The sequence below is a fragment of the Poecilia reticulata genome, chromosome 2, assembly GCF_904066995.2.
Source record: "Poecilia reticulata chromosome 2, P_reticulata-male-v2, whole genome shotgun sequence".
Taxonomy (NCBI): domain Eukaryota; kingdom Metazoa; phylum Chordata; class Actinopteri; order Cyprinodontiformes; family Poeciliidae; genus Poecilia; species Poecilia reticulata.
Genome location: NC_088831.1, coordinates 530,887 through 549,043, shown reverse-complemented (window position 1 = coordinate 549,043; position 18,157 = coordinate 530,887). Strand labels below are relative to the sequence as shown.

The 18,157-nt window shown below is 40.8% G+C and overlaps 1 long non-coding RNA gene across 1 annotated transcript; it reads right to left on the bottom strand.

Annotated features, from left to right (window-relative positions):
• Nucleotides 1-443: 443 nt before the first annotated feature.
• Nucleotides 444-13,817, bottom strand: LOC145554487 (uncharacterized). The gene is made up of 3 exons (XR_014090455.1): nt 13,676-13,817; nt 12,378-12,473; nt 444-666 (listed from the first exon to the last, which is right to left on the bottom strand). It is a non-coding gene; the product is annotated as an uncharacterized LOC145554487 (long non-coding RNA).
• Nucleotides 13,818-18,157: the final 4,340 nt, after the last annotated feature.

Here is an 18,157-nt window from a genome sequence, read left to right as displayed (position 1 = left end):
GAAAGAAAAAAATTATCTTCTGAGATCAAAAAAGTCAGAATTCTGAGGAAAAGTCAGAATTTTTTAATAAAGTCAGAATTTGTTTTCTTGTTTTTTAGTGTCTCTTATCGTCTTCCATAGTTTATCAAATACTTCACATACATGCTTTTTCTATAAATCCGTTCTTTGATTTGTGAAGCATTCTGATTGGTAAATTTGTTTTGTTTTTATTCCACTGAGTGAATTTAGTAGAGGATTCTCATTACAGCCAGAAAACCCATCTGTGACTGAGATACTGTTTGCAAAACCAGAATAGATGTCTTACACATCCACTCATATTAACAACAGTAACCAATAGTGATAATAAGACAAATGTATCTTTTAACCTTGTTAAATCCAGTAACAGCCCAATATTTCTCAAAAGATAAAAAGTAAATGTTTGAACCCTGTTTATGAAAACCAGTTACAACATTTTTCAAAATTATCTCAACCTGTCAGACTACTACATAAAAAAAAATCTCACCTGGATCTAAATGAATCTAAATGCCATTTAGTGACAGCAGTCGTTTGACTTGTGTGTGGAGGGCAGGGTGGAGGAGGAAGCGTAGTTGTCAGGCAGTTCATGGCGGCGCAGTAATCACACCCGGCGTGTCACAGCACATTTGCAAACCTCCCATTACCTCATGACTGTAATGAAAAGGAATAAAAGCAAATGAGACGATGAATCAAAACAATTCCAGGGGGCAATTCTAAATGCAAATGGAGGCAAATTTAGCCTCGACTTAATGCCTGTGAGCAGATGCTGACTGACATGTCATGATTTCATCAATTACATGCGGCGCTTTGGCCCCGTTTTCACTCTGCACAGGGTGTTAAAAATTTATCCACAAGCTGATCTTCCCTCTTTTCACTTTCACCTTGGGAAGTTCACAAGCAAACTTGCCCATTGTAAAACACTTGTGTAAAGTGAAACACATTAAGAACCTAATTACTATTGATTGTCATGCCTGTCTGCATTCTCAGGGTAAATCTTTCCAACCCAGCAGTTTCTACATAATCCAACTGTAAACTAAACCCCGGAGTCAGTTTTAGAGGTGAGCTGGATGCAGACCAACTAGTATAATTTTAAACTATTTGAGTGTGTTTAATCCCTTTGCTTCGTTTGAGAATGATGCAGCATCCTTCTTTTTATGTAAAATCTCCAACGATCCAGTTTTTTCCACTTCCAGCTGGAAAAATATCGACTGTCTTTACAGGAGCTGAACGACTCATTTTTCTACCTGCGGAGGAAGACAACCTTATCATCTTCATTATGGATGGGCTGAAGACGTGCTGCGACATTCTGAGGCTAAGAGTGGCATCCATGTGACAGGCGATAAACAATCAGCGGAGCGGATACAAATGATCGAGACCATTAAATTGAGTTGTGGAAAGCAGGTTGCCTGTTTCAGCGAGGAAAAAAAAGACAGAACGCCTCTTTGGCACAAAACTCATGTTATTCTCATTTTTATTACATTGCACAGTATTAAAAGTACAAAAAGATTCCACATATTTTGTGTACCGATCCAAGAATGAAAAAAACAAGACACTGATAATATGAACTTAGATTTCCAACTAGAAAGTATGAAATGTGTTCAGTTGCAGCAGTTTCAGTTCTCCTGGATCTGTTGGTCATGCTGCTCTACTTCAGAACAGGCAGTAGATCTAAGCGATCTGTTTGATCACTTAGCGTTGGTTTGTCTGTGTGAGGATTTGGTTTTTCTGTATTATTTTTGGTTTCTGTGTTCAGTTGAGTCTCCACGTTATCCCATCTACCCTGATTGTCCCCAGCTGTCCCGCGTTTCCCCTGGTTACTTTCTTTGAGTATTTAATCCCACCTGTGTCTGTGTTTCCTTGTCGGATCCTTGTTGTTCTTGTCTTTGCTGTCTGACGTCTTGTTGTTTCACCAGTGCTACCAGTGTTTGAGTTCTTGTTACAATGCCCAGCTGTGCTGCCTGGACTTTGTACTTGCTCATTATATTCATTAAATCATATGAGCAAGTACATAAGTTGCTGCCTCATCTCTCTGCTTCTGTGTCCGAACCTACAACAAATCATGACAGTCTGAACCTGTGGCCCGAGACACATGTGCAACTGATTTTCTAAAACAGAACATTTTGGGGGATTAATGTTTTGGTGATAACTTGACGTCTTTATAAAAATGGAAAATGTTACATGGTGCAAAACCATGTAACATTTTCACTTCATAGTGAATGGAATCACAAGAATCCATCAACATTTATGCTAAGACAGACCTGAGGGAACAAAAACCATGTTTTATTGACTTATTTCATTTTGCAAGATGCAGAAAAATGTTCTTAAAACCTGCAAAAAAGCGAAAAAAGCCTTTGTTTTAAATAACCCCATTCCAGAGAACATTTTGAAAGTGACAGAGGCGTTGAGTAGATTTTAGAACATATAATGAAAAAACAACAAACAAAAACCATGGAGAGAGAGCACAGGGAGTCAAACAGAGCAAAAAACATGGGAACCAGGAACAAAAGCCAGCAGGGAGCCAGAGGGGAAGAAACAGGAGGAACCAGAGAGAAGAGGAGCAGAAGTACTGGGAGAGTTAAAACTGGAACAAAGAACCTGAACTGATTGGCTAATGGGTTGCAGGTGTGAGTGGGGAGAGAGAAAGTGACACATAGGGCGAGGGAGAGAACACTGGGGACTAGGAACTGAGTCACATTGAAGAATAACTAGACAAATAAAACATAATTAAACTATAACAAAGAATAACTAGGCACAAGAAATAAACTAGAATCACTCAGAAGAACTGAACTAAAGTAAAACATGAACAAAACTGATCTAATCAAAGTAACAAACTAAGGAACACAGAATATAACAAAACATCAACAAATCAAAACAACCTAAGACCTGACAGAATACCTTTGTTTGAATAAGGCAAACTTTATCAAAAACAAAACCAGAATTACTACCTTGTGCCTACTTTCTTACATTTTTAATGTTTACTCTACTGTCAAGCATTTGATAAACATCTTAACTTTTTTTTAAATAAATCAAAACAACACCATGGCCCACAGACACTTTCAACTTAATGATTTTTGCCCATTGTGGTGAAATGTTTGGACTTGGAGGAAGTCTAAAGTTTTACATTGATTTTATTCTTAAACTTATTTTTACAACAACAGATCTGAGAAGAATCTGGTCTGTTAGATGTCTGATGATGCCAAGTTTATCCGTTTAAACACTTTAGCACAACATCCAGCTGTGACGGGTTCTGTGTCCCAGAGATCAATGAGTTTCAGTGTAAAATGTACCAACAGCGAGATCATCATTATCTACTGCAAAATGGTGATGAAGCCATTTCACCGAAAACATCAGGAACAGGGCACATGTCCCGTAGTCTGATTGAAATAGAACTGATTGGGACATTTGGAGGAGAAAGAAGAAATCTGAGAAGATCATCCCAACTGGGAAGAGCAGAGGAAATACTGAAGCAGCTTCTCAAGACATGAAACCGGAAGTTAAAACTTGGACACAAATGAGTTTTCCAAATGGATATCATCACTCAGCGTAGCGCCAAATCAGTCAGAAAGCAGCTTAGTTTTACATTTCCAACTGGCTTCACTATATTTAGGTTTCCAGTGACTGAGACAGAACCCAGATTTTGTGTTGTTTACAACTCAGTTTGGAATTTCAAAAAGAGGAACCACCTGTCAGTCTGACTGTATTTGGGAAATGCAAACAACCTTCTCTGACACCTAACATCCTGTGCTTGATGAAAACAGTCAGCTCCTCCCTGGAAACACAACCTCCAAGCCGGGTCAGACATGTGTACTATGATTTTTCCCGTCCGCTGAGCTTAGAACCGATGTGTTCAGAACCACAGATCCAGGAACTGTATGATTCAGAGCCGACACAAGACCCGGAAAATGAGGCATCTTATGGAATTTGATGTCAGAACCTGCTGGACCTTAAAGTTCTTCCTCAATTTGATTTATCCTTTCTAAACTGCAGACATTTTCTTAAAGGAAACACACATTTATCAGAACCTGTTGTGTTAAAACATTTGATTTGAAGTTTCAGAAAGAGACTTTGATGAAAAGGTTTGGTCTCTGTAGTTCATTAAAGTCCATTCTTAGTTCTCTTAAGGATTTTCTTTAACTGGTTGTTGGGCTTGTTTATTTTTTATCACTCAAATATGGAAAAATACTAGAAATTTCAACCTTTCCAGCTTTCTTTTTAATAAGTTAGATATGCTCTCTGAGAAGAAAAGGCAGGTTTTACACACAAATAGGTGAATGTGCAAATACTGAGCCATTAACAGAGTGTTAGCATGAACACATTTTAGTTATTTATTGATTTAATAAATTCTAAAAAAAAAATAACTTCAATAGAAATGACAAGATTTTGAGAATAAATATACTTTAATGCTATAAATATTTAGTTGTTTATTCGTCTCTATCATAGTAAGGTTGCTCTTTGATGAAGGAAACCAATTGCTGTTTCATATAATTACGTAGAATTATCATTTGCTGCTTTTAATGGTGAATCTTTTTTATGAGTCTTTATTTTTTTAATTACAACATGAGTACATGACACATCTTCAGGTCCCAGTCCATAAAAAGATTCTTCCATTATTCCAGCTAACATGCTCTCGTCCTCTTAGTGAAACTACAAGTTTTGTGGTTTGAAGCTGCAGAGTGCAGCGTGTTGCTCTAACCTACATCCTGGCCGCCTTATAAATAATAGTTTAGTGTATCAGCACAGCAAGCTGGGACAGGTACGCTTCTGAGAAAGCAGATGCAGAGAAGCATCGCAGAAAGCTCCTCACCCACAAGCATGAATAATGGAAATCACAGGCCTGCCCTCCGCTGCTTCGGTCTGTGCAGCTGTGGCTGCTGAGCTTTTCTGATCGATCAGATTCCAGAGAAATCGATGTTTTCTCCGTTGTTTCAGAGAAAGGTTTGGTCAATGCAGAGATTGTTGTGAGTCTGCATCCAGAGTTTATGTGAGGGAATCATTTGAATAAATAGATCAATAGAATATTAAAATATAAATTTTTAACAGTCATTTTTTGTCTACATTTGTCGCTAAACTGTTCTTTATTTTATAGCATTTTATTTATATTCACTTATTCATCTATATCAAACCTTCATAATGCAACATTTCACCTGCATTTTTTATACTTTCTCTTAATGTAACGTAATTCAACTAATATTTTTGCTATTTTTTAAACTTGATATAGCTTGTATACATTTTCAGATCACAATTTCCTGTTTAAAAATCAGCAAAATTACAATTTTTCTGAAATTTTACAGCATTTATGACATCCTGGTTTAAACATCTGAGCTTCAGTTTGATAGTTTGTGTTGGACTATTTTGTTGTTTTATACCTAACAGTAAAATATGCAACCTTTTCCATTTAAATGAGTAAATTATTTTTTACTTTGGAAACACTTTTTTTCTAAATGAATCGGATCCTGATGTTTTATGGATTGTCATAAAAATAGCGTATTGCAGATGTTTCTGTACATGACATTATTTATTTATATTACTTTAAAATCTTTACAGTTTGCTCCTTTCATGCTGGTTTTCAATAAGAAAGCTTTTCAATAATATGTGTTTGGTTTTCATCTCAGACACTGGTGACTTATATTTATATATATATTATTTATTGAAATATTTTTTCAACTATCAATACTTTGCGTTGCTGTTGGTACGAAAAGTTAAGGTTTGATTGAGATGTTGATGAACTCCACTGCCACACCAGCAGGATGTAGAGAGAAAGGCCTGCACACGCTGCTGAGAATAAATATACTCAGATACAAAACTGTTCTAGATACAAAACTGATTCACATCTGCCATCAAAAATAGTGAATCTAATTGAAATAAAGTTAAACTCTGTTGCATTTACCTCATGTTTCACACTTACATCCTTTAAAGCCATAAAAGTCATTAAATACTTTAATCATAATAGTATCAGTAAGGAGAAGACTCCAAAAGAATCGGTATCATTATACTCTGTATAAACCACAGTACAGTAAAAATAGACATTAACAACTGAAGAAAATACATGCATTTTTTATTATTCAACCTTTATTTTACTAGGATAAAATTCCAATGAGATTAAGAAACTTTTCTTCAAAGTAGTCGTGGCCAGAAGGCAGCACCAAGCGGAACACACAAAGTTGCCCAGTTAAAAGAAAATTACGAGCTATGAAAAACAGGTACATATCACTGAATCGGCCTCAAGAACTTTAAGTTTGGATGTAATAGCACTAAATGAAATAAATTCATTTCAAATTCCAGGATAAGGGAGCAGAGTGAAGAAAATCCATCTTACCCAATTCTGTCTGAGCAGAAGGGAAGGAAAGAAGCAGGAAGCTGAGAAGAAAACATATGAAACAATATTTCTCAGTACAAGAACAGATACAGACCAGCAGGAGTCCAAGTGATGCCTTGTTAAACAAAGTTAACCTTCAGACAGCCGGACCAGGCCATCCCACCTGTGAATATAAACAGTGTTAAAAGAATCATCTATTAAAATGCTCAGCATTGCTTTTCTTCTGGTTGAACTGGGGTTTGATGAGAGGAGAATGAGTCACAATGTCCAAATATCTGACCTAAACCCTTCAGTAGAGAGAAAGACTAAGATAAATATGGATATTATTATTATTACTATTCTCAGCATCAGAGTGAGTCCAAGGAGAAATCTAAATGAAAAAATTGTTTCATGAGAGGAAAGTGAAAGTTTTTCACTAGAACATAATTTGATTGAACATCTGTGGAATCACCTGAAGAGGTCAAGAGATTAACTGACCGTCTAGATCTGAAGAACTTGTAGAAGATAAACTAGACAAGCATGACCAAGTCAAGGTCTGAGATGCAGAGAAACGCACCGTAAAAAAGATGCTTTAAGAACGCTTTAGTTAAAAGTGTGTACCGTATTTTCCACACTACAAGGCGCACCGGATTATAAGGTGCATAGAATAGACGCTATAGTTTGGGTTGCCGATTTGTTCCATACTCTATTATTACACATACATTAGTAAAGAAATGGTCCCCGAGTACTTTATATAGTAGCTGCCCCAGTGGTTGTTTCACTCACGGTGTTGCGATATTGTGCCCAACTGCTTTCTGGGTAACACAGACCAACCGACACGCTGCCGCTGCAGTCTCTGTCTCTCTTCCTAAAAAGTCTGAATTTTTAAGTGCCTTAATAATCTTTTACTATTTATTAAAATTGCATACAATAAAAAAAAAGATAATCATGATGTAATTTTTAAGAAAGTATCCAATCAATTTTCAGATGTGTAATGTAAAACCTTATAATCAACGGCATTAGCTCCAGTTCATACTCCAGACCAGATGGTGGCGGTATTGCACACTTTCATTTATTCAAAAAAACGCCACAAAGAGAAGAAAAAACTTGAACGCAGGGAAGATAACAGATGCTGTTTAAATTCGCTATTTTTACTCGCATAATATTGCCTTAAAAGTAGAGAGGGCCTTGACAATAGAAACTAATTTTGGTAAATTCAAGCTGGTGACGTCCTAATCCGAGTTAGACGACAACACAACGGGACAACAACCGATGGAAGTGAAATGTGCGTCACAAAAGGAGCCCGGAGGGATGAAGGCTGCTAACATGTTGCTAGCTAGAGGCAAGTTTGCATATTAATTATCTTCGTTTAATTATAAACAGTGCAGTAAAGATATATAACTTACGTTGGTTTCATAAATAATTATTTTATCAATTTTATTGTGACTTGTATGATTATTACAATAGGAATCATTCAGCTTCATGTTATAACTGCATGGAGGCTGTTTGTTGCGACTTATTCATAAACTAACCTGGTTTTAATTAAGCTCCATAATGTCACGTTGCGTGGGTTGAGGTGGTGAGGATGAGGATACAGGCAGACCCAGGTTGTGATGAAAGTGATGAATTTATTGATGAAGCTCACAGTCCAGAACAGGCAGCAAGGCGGAGAGTTAGCACACAGCTAAAACTGGTAGCAACTGAATAACTGAGACTGACAAACAAGCTTACGCCGACACAGGACTTCACAGTTCTACTGCTCACGACGTATGTCACTAGACGTTAGACACGACAAGGACCTGACATTAGACGAGGATCCGATGAAGAACACAGACAACAGGTGGGACTAAATACACACGGGGTAATCAAGTGAACGAGACACACCTGGGAGACAATCATGGGCTGACAGGACAACACAGACTCAGGGAAACAGGACTAAACATAGAAAACCCAAAATAACTACACAGTAAACACAGATAAAGACGATAGCCAAACCTCTTGTCCAGGTGAGTATTGTGGTGCCGGACGTCTTACGGTCAGCCATAAGTCGATTCAGGTCTGCTGTACGGTTGAGTGCGGAGAAGGTCTTGTTTCAAAAAAAAACTTACAGCGGCGAATGTGGTGCCGAACTGAGGTGACTACAATTTGCTGCTCATCAGTGGATAGTAAAGGAGGTTGATAACCCAGAGACACTTCGAAAGGAGAGAACCCAGTGGCTGCAGAGACATGAGAGTTATGTGCGTACTCCACCCAGGGCAGAAACTGGGACCACATAACAGCATTGGAGGAGGTTACACATCTGAGGGTGTTCTCAAGTTCTTGATTCATCCTTTCAGACTGTCCATTGGATTGGGGGTGATGACCAGAGGTGAGAGATACCTTAGCTCCAAGAGCAGCACTAAACTGTTTCCAAACCTGAGAAGTAAATTGCAGGCCTCTATCAGACAGGATCTCAACAGGGATACCATGGAGTTTGAATACATGTTTTCCTAAGAGTTGGGCAGTGTGAAGGGCCGAGGGCAGCTTTCTAAGGGGAATGAGATGGCAACATTTAGAAAAGCGGTCAATAACAGTGAAGATGGTTGTCATGCCCTTGGAGGGGGGTAAACCGGTAACAAAATCAATGGAAATGTGGGACCAGGGGCATCTGGGGATGGAGAGTGGTTGCAACAGACCAGCAGGAAGCTGATGTGAAGGTTTGTTTCTGGAACAGGTAGAACAGGCCAGGTCGTAATCTTTGATGTCTTTATGAAGAGAGGGCCACCAAAAACTGCGAGATGCAAGAGCGATGGTGCGACTGACCCCAGGATGGGCTGAGAATTTAGAGGTGTGTAGCCAATTAATTACTCGGGCCCTAACGGAGGAAGGAAGAAAATCCTATTCGGGGGACCAGTGCCTGGATCAGGTTCAGACTGTAGAGCATGCTGAATGAGATCCTCAATCTCCCATGTCAAGGTGGCCAAGGTACAGCGGGGGGGCAAGATGGGGGCTGGAACCTGTTCGGCCTCATCTGGGGAGAACATCCTTGAAAGGGCGTCTGGCTTTATGTTCCTGGAGCCTGGACGGAAGGATATGGACAGGTTGAAACGTGAGAAAAACAAGGACCACCGTGATTGGCGGGGGTTGAGACGTTTGGCTGACTGCAGGTAAGACAGGTTCTTGTGATCAGTCCAGACCAGCACCGGATGTTGTGAGCCCTCCAGCCAGTGCCGCCACTCCTCCAAAGCAAGCTTGATGGCAAGGAGTTCCCGATCGCCCACAAAGGCGCATGGGTGAGTCTTGCGATAGGATTCTGAGAATTGAGATAGGACGGCCCCTACTCCGGAGTCTGATGCGTCCACCTCCACCGCAAATTGCTTGTCAGGATCGGGCTGAATGAGAACTGGAGCACTCGAAAACAGGGATTTCAGTCGAGAAAACGCAGCATTAGCCTCTGGGGTCCAGGAAAAGGGGACTTTAGATGAGGTCAGAGAAGTGAGTGATTGAGCTGTTTGGCTGTAATTGCGAATAAATCTGCGGTAAAAATTAGCAAAACCAAGAAATCTTTGAAGTTGTTTTCGTGTTTCCGGGATAGGCAAATGAACCACCGCCTTAATCTTTTCCTCGGTGGGTCTTATCTGTCCGCCCTCCAGGATAAAACCCAAAAAGGTGACTGAAGGTTTATGAAACTCGCATTTCTCGGCTTTCACAAAAAGTTTATTCTCCAGCAGCCGTTGGAGAACTGAGTGGACATGACGCTTGTGGTCAGACATATTTTTGGAGAAAATCAAAATGTCGTCTAGATACACAAAGACGAACACGTTCAAAAAGTCACAATGACGCAGTACATCATTGATCAATGCTTGAAAAAAGGCCAGGGCGTTAGATAACCCGAAAGGCATGACTAGGTACTCAAACTGTCCAATGTGTGTCTTGAAAGCGGTTTTCCATTCGTCTCCTTGACCAATACGAAGCAAGTGACATGCATTTCTGAGATCGAGTTTGGTAAACACAGTGGCCCCGACAACTGGTTTGACTGCAGATGAGAGCAAGGGTAAGGGATATTTTTACTGTTATCTGATTCAGTCCTCTGTAGTCAATACATGGTCTTAATGTGCCATCCATTTTACCAACAAAAAGAATCCAGCGCCTAAAGGTGATGATGAATGCCTAATGATTCCCGCAGCAAACGACTCCTTAATATATTTCTCCATGGTTTCCCTTCCTGGTGTCGAGAAATCTGGTATGAGTATGTGAGATCTGTCCAGGTATACGCAGAAAAATGGAATAAAGGCCTGAGAAATAACAGTATACCCTGAATAATGATTAAACAGTGATTATAAAGTGATAATATACAGGCCAATGAAGAAATGTCTGTAATGAATGATCAAAACATGTATTCTGTACTTTTAAACAGGTAAATGTTATAATAATGTATACTCTGTACTCCTAATCAGTTGATGTTCTGTACTTATAATCAAGTGAATGATAATAGTTTACATCATGAAAGGCTGGAGGTTATACTTTTGAGTCAACTAACAAATAACATGATTATATAAAATCAGCATGTATTATTAAAAATCATGGATACTGTGGTGAGGGAAAAGAGTACTTCTCACTGAGCAAAAGGCTAGGGCCCAAAGGGTGAGTCATCAAATGGGGAAGGAAAGCAAGGGTGCGGCAGAGTTGGAAACAGATGGTCAACGGACAAAAGGGAACTGCCCCGATGAAAAAGGGAACTGCCCCGATGAAAAAGGGAACTGCCCCGATGAAGCGAGGAGGCAGGAATGAGTCATTGGAAAACTTGAGAAAGAGCCCGGTACTTTCCACAGGCAGCCCTGCCTTGCATGACATCAGGTAATGCATAATGTGATGGGCAGGTTCCATGGAAACACAGTGCATAAATACTGATGTACGGGACAGAACGAGCGTTCTTCGTCCGCAGCGCAGAAAAGGAGTCTTCAGAGGAAGCTGTCTAAAGATCAGCGGAGGATTACACCGAGGGACCAAGGGAAACTTACTCCACGATTTCACGCTGCCTAGAAGGGACGAGCTCCACCCGCCACCAACCCTGGTTCCAGATCTGACCTAATCCTCTGCCTCTACTCAACGCTCTCAACCCCGGCGCAGCTGACTTGGGGAAGAGACGGAGGTCTTTCAAAGACAAAGAGTCTGCACGTTCAATGGAAAGCGTGAGCCTTCTCTCCGCTTCTCTTCGGTGAAGAGGACTTTGCTCCGGCTGGACAAAGACTCTGACCAAGGACCTCAAAAGATTACAGCTGCCGAGACCAAGAACCATCGGGTATGAGTTGACCAGCTTCCCCCAAAAGCCTCGCTCAGTGAATTTAGTGAAACAGGTTAGGAATGAGAACAAGGAAAGGAGGTGATTAATCCTAGTTGATTACATTACATTTTTGCTTCTTTTATAACTTTTGGGAATTTAATCTGTTGTCATATGCCCCTGCTAAAGCTTGCTTAATAAAATTATAATTCTAAAATTCTAATGAAAATTGTGAACAGTGAGTTTAATTGTGTCAGTCTTAATTATTGTTGGTTCTCCTAAACGTGGTAAAGTTAACATACATGATTCTAAAAGAATGGATGGCTTTGTGTTTTCCTCTGGTGAGTGTTAAAATAATGACCCTGGGACTTAAATCTAAGTCACTAAATTTAATCTAGCCGTTAACAAGTGCCGTTATTTTAGGAGAGGAGCTACCGTCAACAGGAGTGGTTGTAGGGGTTATGTCGCTGTGAGGGCTACTCAGCGGATTGCCCCTCAACTGCAAAGGGTCATAACTTCTGGATCGAAGGTAGTCAGAGCTAGACGAGTCCTTTCCGACCCCAGTTTAAACAGATAATTCTCCACAAACTATCGCTAGGGTAAGACCCGAGTTTCTGGGGGTTTTCCGGACCTGTTAGACAGAGAACTGGGCCGTAGTGAGTCCGAAGAGTTGTGAGGAGTGGGCGGGACTTACTATTGGGTAGTAACAGACACTGGGCGTGAGGTTAGGAAGTGGGGCACCAGGAAGGAGGTCTATGGAGCAATCATATGGACGGTGTGGAGGTAGAGAAAGAGCATGTGACTTACTGAACACTGGAGCTAGATCGTGATACTCAGCTGGGATTAAAGACAAGTCGGGAGGATCTGCCTCTTGCCGCTTCACTGGAGAAGAACCTGGAGGGACTGCGGAACGGAGACAGGTGGAGTGACATGAAACTGACCAGGATTCAACATGCATTTTAGACCAGTTAATGTGTGGATTATGGAGCTGCAACCAAGAAAAACCCAACACAATGGGGGAGTTAGCGGCAGGAAAAACAAAAAATGAAATTACTTCACAATGGTTCCCAGATAAAATCATTTGAGTGTACTGGTTTGGTCTTGTGTGTGATCTGAGTCAGGGACCGGCCATTCAGAATGGAGACCCGTAATGGGGTTGGGAGCGGGATGATCTCAATTTCCATCTGTTGAACAAACTGGGAGTCAATTAGACTTTGCTCACAACCTGAATCTATCATAGCTGAGAGTGAAATTGACTGATCTTTATTGAATAGAGTGGCTGGGAGGAGAAGACAAGGGGTTTCATTCTTTCTGAGATGGTCCGCCAGTATGCCAGCATCTACTGACGGACCTGAGCTTTTAAACGCAGCTCGCAGTTTGAGATGCAATGCCCTGATTCACCACAATACAGACAGAGTCTTGACTTAAGCCTCCTTTGCCTTTCTTCTGGTGTTAGTCGGGCATGCCCGATCTGCATGGGTTCGGGTTCCGGCAAGTTATTTTGCGGAGTCTGAGGAGGGGGACTTGTAAAGTGAAACGGAGAGAACGTTCTACTTGGTGGATCTCTTCTTCGCCTCCCTCTCTGGCACGAATTCGGTTATCTAAACGGATGGTAAGATTTATAAATTCATCCAAAGTGGCTGGCTCATCTAATGTAGCCAGTTCATCTTTTATTTTTTCGGTCAGGGAGTGGAAGTATGCACTTTTAAGTGCGGATGGGTTCCAGCCCAAAGCTGCTGCTTTAATTCTGAAATCGACTGCGAATTCAGAAACTGTGCGTTGACCTCGTCTTAGGAGCCATAAGTCGGACATTTTATCTGCATCTTGAGAAAAAAAATCATCTTGAATTCCTTTATGAATTCATCAAACGTGCAATCATAAGTTAGTGATGAAGAGAATCTAGATTCTGCCCAACTAAGGGCCTGACCAGAGAGCTAGGAAATGATGAACGAAATATTTGCGTTGTCATGAGGAAAACTTTCAGGTGAGTAATTGAAGAGAATTGAACATTGTAACAGGAATCCCTTGCATTTATTTTTCTCACCAGAAAATCTTTCAGGATTAAGGGGACGTAGGTGGGAAAACATGGGCTGGATCGTACTCACGGAACCGGAGGGAGCAGGAGGTGCTGAGGTTGGAGTTGAGACTGGAGCCGGAGTCGTTGCAGCCGCTGATGTGGAAGCCTGGGGAGAAGGCTGGTGAAGAAATGTAATTAACTCATCTAAGCGGCTGTTTGTTTCTGCTTGGCGGTTAGCCAATTCTTGTAAGGCAGAGTCATGCATTTGAATCAAAGTGTTTTGATTCAAATGCAATCTGACTCAGCAGAAGCCCTTCGGAAGACCATTCAAGAACTTGAATGGTCTTCCGAAGGGCTTCTGCTGAGTCAGATTGTAGGCCAGAGTGTTCTGTCATGTCGAGTTTTAATCTTCTGACCCACATGTAAGAATACCCTCGGCACAAGGCAAATCAGTAAAATGATATTTATTATAAAGAAAACAATAATCAACAGGCAATCATGTCCAGGGCAGGATCAGGACTTCTGGGCTGGGACTAGAGGATGAGAGGATATTGGTGAGTTAACCGGCTGGAGAAAAAAAATTATGAATTGCAGGAAGAAAAACAGGAGCAGACTTACTCTGGGTGGAGATGATCGGGACCGGGGGAATATATGATTGTTCCAGGGTGAATGTCTTGGAGCCCCGGGGTGGGGGGGGGGTTGCTGCTGAGTTAATAAACGGTAGGGGGGCGGCACTGGAGGGCGGACAAGATCCGATCAGGTTTTCTCTCTGGCGAGAGCGAGGGAGACAGCCTACTTGGAGATCCAGGGAGATCTGGTCACAATGAGAAGGTGAATTCTTGGCATCCGGTGAGTGGGATCCACCAGCGTTTCAGGGAGAGTTTCTGGAAAGGAGACACAAAGAATGTCACAAGGAATTCTCGAGGAGAGTGATCACTAGAGTAGAACAGGGGCCTGAAGTACCAAAACTGGCAAACACTCTGGCACCGATGTGCAGGCTGCCTCCTCCTCTTATACTCCTCCAGATGAGATAATGCAGAGCAGGTGATTCAGATCAGCCGGTCCATGCCCTTCAGGAATAACCTCCAGGTGCCCCCTAAAGGATGGAAGGAAAACAGCAACCCACAAAAAAGAAAGAAAACACCCAGGAACCCAACAGTTTACCTCACAGTGACCCATATTCAGCGCTGGACCCCAGTCTGGATTGTGCTAATCCATTTCATACATCGGTTTGCCTTTAAGAGGACATATCAGAACACACATCAGTATTAAAGCTGTAAATTTTATAACACTAGTAAAATAGTTTACTTCACAATAATGTAATAACCTCGATGTCCACTGACAAAACTCGGACTACGCTACCTAAACAATATAAGCCCGACTTAAATTAATTCAACAGAAACTGAACGTGAGTACACTCGGACAAAATCATAGCAAAAAATTATGACACAAAACCAACAAAGCGAATTTAGACACTCATCAGAATGGAAATGTCTGAAGCAAACTTGTAGGTATCTGGGGATGTTGGAGAAGGTGGTATCAGCGTCTCACCGCTGATACCAGGACATTCGTTTTCTTTTTGTTAGCTCGGATAGCCTAGCCTCCTCGCGTTGTTTCCAAGCAGGAAAATGGTGAAATGAAAGTCCGTTTTCCATCTTTTTACCTTTAAAGTCGTGTGATCGGACATTTCAGACAGTAACGCAGCAAGTTTGTACCATAGCTAAATTATTTTAAGTAACTTGGATTTAAAAAATCTGCGAGACTGTTGTTTTTGTCGTTATATTTATGGACACCAAAGATGGCGCTGATACCCCTTCAACTAGAGCAGTGACATCATGCTCCGAAGCTCTATACAGTGGTGGAGAAAGTACTCAAAAAATGTACTTAAGTAAAAGTACAAATACATAGTACTCAAGTAAAAGTCAAAGTACCACATTAACATTTTACTTAAATAAAAGTAAAAAAAAGTACTTGTTTTTACTTAATACTTAAGTATTAAAAGTAAAAGTACTTGCTGAATGCATTACCTAATTGCTAATATCATTAAGTGGGCCGATCGTATTTAATTTTAATACATCAGAAATGTGCCATTTTAACTAACACTACCACAGATTAAACATGTTCTTATTGTGTTTATTTTCTGTAACAGTTTAGACCTAGATATGTGATTCTATGAATCACAATTTCAGGGATGGAAACATCTTGTCTCCTGTCCTAACATAGCATGAACTTCATTAGCGACATTTATTTAGAAAGAAATCCAACTGAAAGGGGATGTAAAGAAGGTGTGTGGGGGGAGGACATGCAACCAAGGAGCCATGTAGAGTTGTAGTCAAGACCACCAAACCCGATACCAAGACCAGCACCCTGTGCTACATGACACAATAAAGTTTACCTATCAAAATTGGTTCTCAGATTGATCTGAAAGATCCACATTCCCATAAAAACACCTAGATATTAAATACTTAGAGCTGAAATATATTTAACCAGTATCGATTCAAACTCATTTCATTCTGTTTTGCTTTCATCGCTGTGCTACAATCCGCAGAGGTCTCCTGCCATCCCTAGAAAAATAACGCCCTGGGCGGTTGCCCATATTGCCCATGTCAGAAACCACAACTGAAACGTCGCAATTAACGGTAAATAACGTTCAACTGTCCAACGGCGCAACAAGTAACCAAACAGAAGGAGCACCGTGACTGTTCTCATCCTCCCTCCCACTGCGATGTTTGCCACCATGACAGGAGACGAAATTAATCAATGAGGAATGAGCATGCTCTGTGTTCATACGTTCAACTTTTACTTATTCGGCGATTAAATGTGTGTGTGTATATATATATATAAAAAAAAAATTCCCTTCTCACCCTCCGTGGGTGGTCTGTTTCATCCTCTGAGCTCGGGTCCTCTACCAGAGGCCTGGGAGCTTGAGGGTTCTGCGCAGTATCTTGGCTGTGCCTAGAACTGCACATTTCTGGACTGAGATGTCTGATGTTGTTCCTGGGATCTGTTTGAGCCACTGCTCCAGTTTGGGGGTGACTGCCCCGAGGGCCCCGATGACCACAGGCACCACTGTGGTCTTCACCTTCCAGGTCTTTTCCAGTTCCTCCCTGAGGCACTGGAAATATATATATATATATATATATATATATATATATATATATATATATATATATGGACACAGTGATATAACATTCAGGAACGATCCGATTCTTCTGGATGGATCTTTACTAAGTCCTAAGGACTGAAGCCTCACTGAGAGCCATTATTTGTTCTTGTGTACACTGCAGTAGCTATATACACATATATAAACAGGGCAATGCATTTTAATGCTCAATATTACCCATCAGATACCGTTCCCCTTGTTTTACAGTGGGGGAACCCCATCTGATGGCCATTTTTCGCCCATCAGATACCATTCCCCCACTGTAAAACAAGGGGAACGGTATCTGATGGGTAATATCGAGCATTAAAATACATTGCACTGTTTTTATTTCATAAATATATATATGTATATATAACTAAACATATATATACATTTATAATAATTATAATATATATGTGACATATGTATTTATCATCACTATTATTTATTATTATTACAATTATTATTATTGTTGTTGTTATTGTTGTTGTTATTGTTATTATTATTAGTTTCCCGCTAAAACGTGAAGAAAGTGACAACTTTGCTGAAACATTGTTTGAGCTTTCACGGTGTCCGTAGTTCCCTACTTCCGTGCTTTCTCAGTGCTCAGCATGAGCACGCGCGTATTGTGCCACGTGGGCGGGGCGGAGCGGCAAGAAGACGCAGGGGGAACCGTATCTGATGGGGAAACGCTGATTGACGTAACACCTGCTTGTATCCCCGCTTGTACAGTTCAGTCATGGCTAGGGTTGCCACCCGTCCTGTAAAATACGGTATCTTCCCGTATTTGGCTGTTAAATGTTACGTCCAGTATTGAACCGATACGGGACGCGATTCGTTCCGTATTTCTATAAATGTCCGATAGACATGCCTATCACACACATATCAACATTAAGTGCAACAATAATGACCAAAATAAAATACTGGTGGCGGGGGCTAAAGAACCCCAAAACGCTACGGACCCACGCTGTTGTCAAGGTTGCCTAGAAACGGATACTATGCAGCCGTGGTGAGGTGCTATCAACCCCGGTCTTTTTAAAATGTCCTTGACCCGATACTCCACCGTCCTTATAACCAAAACCTCTCTTAAAGATACATACGTGAGTGGGAATAATGTTTGAGGATAAATAAAGACAATTTAAAAAAATGTGTCCATCGTGGCGCAGTGTGATTACCAGACAGAATGGATCAACAGAGGAACTATAGACGCGTTAACCAGAAATCAGCATGCCTTCATCTCCTGAGGCTGATATGGTGGAACATTTTATTATTGATTAAGTTTTTTATTGTGCTTTTAGTCGGCTATATTGGTTTGATTATTTGCTTATCAATTCACCAGACACAGACCTGCAGCCCAGGGGCGGTTCTAGATGGGGGCCAACGGGGTACCTAAGAAATTATACGAAATAAATGTCTTATGTTAATACT